We start from the raw sequence: 4,142 nt of genomic DNA on the forward strand, positions 1-4,142 counted from the left end.
TGGCTATAAGATTAATTTAACCTTATTTTTAATTAGTTGTTTTTGTTTTAAATGCTTTACTTTTTTTTTTGTTTTGTTTTTGTTTTTTTTAGAGTCCAGCTCTCCAGTCAAATGATGTAGGTTCTGTACCAGCAGAAGGAACTGTGTCTGCTTAAATGAAAATGCAAGACAGCAAAGCCTTACAACTTTTATTTTAATCTGAGTAGTTCAGGGTACTTATTACATCCAGACAATAATTCTTGTGAAAGTTTTTTTTATTATTTTTGAGGAACAACAAGCAAGTGCATGTTATTAACAACCAATGGCTAAAAAGAAATGAATATGTTTGCACTTTTTAAATATAAAAATAAAATTGTAATATGAAGATGTATGTTTATAGAAATGTTGAGGAAACCAGAACTGTTACTAACATTTTCTTTCCAGTTTTAATGAATAACAACGTATATTTTTAAGAATTGTTAGATGCCAACCTTGAATTATTATTGGTTTTTAACATGGAAGTAATATTGGCAGTCATATATATATGTCAGGGTTTTTAGAATAAACAAAAAAAAGTAACATTTAAATTGAAAGAAAACTGCCTTCTGTAATGCATGCAGTTTTCATTGTACAAATTTAGTGTTTTGGAAGTCCAAAGAAATAACTTATTTCTGTAAATGAACTCTTAACAGTCAAACATAGCAATTTTAAGTTTTATTTTCTAAGGTAAAAAAAAAAAGTATTTTAGTTGTGGCATTAAACTTGTACAGATCATCAAAAATTTGTAAAATGTGCATTTGCAATAAAACTTGATTCTGTTCATTGATATTTGTGTAAAACATTTTATGAATAAAATAAGCATATAGTAATGAATGTTTGGAGTATCACGTTGAAGTTTTAACACAATTTCGAGCACTATCTACACTGGATCCTGTGTAAAAGCTTTTGAATAGAATAAGGAACTGAATTAACTGGATGTAGATAATTTGACAAATCTATGCAATTAAAAGAACAATGTGTGACAGTCATGTTTGTATGCATGATAGCTCAGTTAGAAACCCATTATTCCTATTGCTAATTGTACAGTGGTACTTTCAAGTTATACGAATGTACAAAATTACGACTTTTATAACGTTAAAGACATTTACTTCGATAACATAAACACCCAAGGAAACAATAAAAATTCTATTTTCTACAAACCCATATCGAATGCATAACTTCACTTGAAGAAAACGGAAACCTGTGAACAAACATTTATTCCAAAATACAAAGCTATTGGGTATTTTCACGAAAACAATTTTTTTTAAATGCGGATTTTAGTGGGTATTTTGTTACATAAATAATTAACCATAGCGACTTGGGAAGAAAAACTTGTGTCTGAAAAGCCCACTTTGAATACAAATTTTTCATAGAAGAACATCAAAATCTATTATACAAAAATTTAAAGGCTTGGGTATTTTTACGAAAAAAAAATTATATAGTTTTAAAGTCGAGATGAGTGTGTACTTTAATGCAGCAACAATGCCCAATTTCAGATGGCCTAAAATCCGTGAAAAACAATAGAATTTAGATATTTTGAGTTTAATCAAAAATATATATCTTTTCACAAACCATAAACTAATCGCATCTTTCCTTAAAAATAGAATAAGCGAAAGAAGATAATAGTTTGACAAACACAAAACTAGAAAATAGAAATAATCTCAAGATGGCGATCATCCAGAAACACAGGGTGTTTATACAAAAAAAAATGTCTAGATATGTTTCGTATATATATAGTCATTCCACGTTTCTACAGTAACTTTAAATCTAAAACAACTTTATAGTCAGCTTAGTTAGGTTTTATTTCATCTCCAGCTACATAATACAACAGCATTATTTAGAGGATTTATCTATTTTTAAACGTATACTCTTATAATATATATATGTATAGTACTACACGTAAGTCATGTCTGATATGGCACAATATACGCTTTGTATGCGTGTAGTCGAGGGTTCAATCCCGTCTATAACCATTTTTTTCCGCAAACAATGTTTCGGTAGTCAATTTAAGTACGTGTATCGTATGGGAAGAATGAATTTATCTACTCTAGTAATTTAGTTCATTTATAAAAAAGAATTATTTTAGACGTGTAATTGATATTTAGAAGCTCGTGATTCAACTTTCTGATATCTTGTGTCCAGAGAGAAATGTACAGGAATAAAAAAGTATTTCTAACTAGAATGTTGCCGCTGACTTAAACATGAATAACTTGAGATATGTTTTTTTCTTTCTCCTTTCCTAAGTTTTTAAAATCAACTTTTAGATCAGATGATACCAGTTCCTTAGTGTGTGTGTGCACATTGATGGTAGAAAATTTAAAGCAAGAAAAATCTGTAAGATTTGAAACTTTTTAGAGCTAAGCAAAGAAAACTGGAGCTATTACACCGGAAAGATAAGTTTCAGAAGTTAATTACTGTCAGTGAAGATAGATACGTGTTTGTATTAGATGAGATCACTGCAGCTACACAGTAGAACTATTCAGTATTAGGGAAATCGTATAATGTAATTATTCTAGCTTAGTTTCTAAAGTTATTTAGAAAATAGAACATTTTCCTCTAAGAACTAGATGAAATTTACCATCTCAGGCTTATATTTTAACACTGACAGAACAATTATATTTCTAATTGTTTTTAAATGGAATAAGGGTTTAAAATCTTCTATTAATCAAATATAGTTCTCCTAGTAACTAATTAGTTCACGTAGATTTCACAAATGACTTTGAATGGCACAGAAGATCTGAAATTCTTACATTTTGTACTCGACAGTTTATTATAACTAGATGTAGTATAGTTCCATAAATTTACGAGTTATTAAAATCTGGTATTATTGAGTTTCGTTGCAAGCCTAATAATAGCGGAAGTCAACAATCCTGACTGTTTAAGAAATTCATAGTTGTATTTTTGGAAACATAGATAAAAGATTTGGAGGTTCCAGTGGAAATATTGACTCTTCCAGCATTAAAAAGCTATAAATACATTATGTAACTAAAGGAAAATAATTGTACTGTTAAGTTCTTATGTTTTATAATATTTCTGCATAATTATGGAATTAAGTAGGTGTGCAATTTGACTAATTTTTTGAGAGGCAAATTGCATACCCCGCTTTGTACTAGGTGAAAGCCCGACAGATCCGGTGAAAGTCTACAAGTAAATGTGAGCTGTCAGTCCATAACAGACTATCTCTTTTGGAAGCTCTTGTAATGCACGTTAAATGTCTTATCTTAAAAGTTTTGCAGGTTATTTTAAGGAAATTTCACTCCTCCGTCGTCTTTTTTTTCTCTTGAAAACACGCAGAAATTGGCTAAAAATATACGAAATCTCTGCGATGATTTTCATTAGCGTTCATTCTACAAGAAAATTATTGTAAAACAGGGGAAGTGTAGCAGTCGAGTCAAGAAACTTAGCAGAAATGGCAAAGCAGTTGCGTCAATTCTTGTTCAAAGCAGCCCATTTCACGGTAGAAATGTGGTCAAGATTTCTACTATCTGAATTTGGTAAATTTAATGCATAAAATTTAATAAGAATCTCGAATTTTGCTTCTACGGAAAACTATATTCTACATCAATAAGTAGAAATTACCCTAAAATATTTTAATTATGAAATACTTCTCTAATTCAGACATAAGCACTTATTCTAACACTAATATAAACCAAAAATTAAATGATGCTAATCAGGAAAGAGCGGGAAACTTAAACAGCAGCAAAATCTTTATTCTACACATTGTAACTAGGTACTTTATTGCTGTATATTTTCGCTCTTATTGGAAAGAAACCAAAATGTTAAATGTTTTATTTACAATCTTTGACTTGTATAATTTTGTTGTGGTGTGAGTTTTGTTCAAACTCAACTATTTACAATAGCTACTGCAGTAAAGGCCCCCCAGTGACACAGCGGTATGTTTGCGGACTTACAACGCTAGAAACCGGGTTTCGATACCCGTGGTGGGCAGAGCACAGCTAGCCCTTGTGTAGCTTTGTGCACAATTAAAAGCAAACTGCAGTAAAGATATAGAGTTTATTCTATAAAATATTTTCAATATATGAGAAAGTTTAATATGAAGTTGATTTGCTTTTGTACTACTAAGTTAACATACCAAGATTGTTTGTGCAGTGAATGCCATCTTT

General features: G+C 30.1%; 1 protein-coding gene across 1 annotated transcript in view; it reads left to right on the top strand.

Moving 5' to 3' along the window:
* LOC106459698 (Y-box factor homolog) overlaps nucleotides 1-805 on the top strand; it is a 29,399-nt gene extending 28,594 nt beyond the window's left edge. The window contains exon 9 of the mRNA XM_013919345.2: nucleotides 93-805. The gene's annotated coding sequence lies outside the window, so the exon portion shown is untranslated. The remainder of the gene's footprint in view (nucleotides 1-92) is intronic.
* Nucleotides 806-4,142: the final 3,337 nt, after the last annotated feature.

This window comes from Limulus polyphemus, unplaced genomic scaffold, assembly GCF_000517525.1.
Source record: "Limulus polyphemus unplaced genomic scaffold, Limulus_polyphemus-2.1.2 Scaffold649, whole genome shotgun sequence".
Classification (NCBI taxonomy): domain Eukaryota; kingdom Metazoa; phylum Arthropoda; class Merostomata; order Xiphosura; family Limulidae; genus Limulus; species Limulus polyphemus.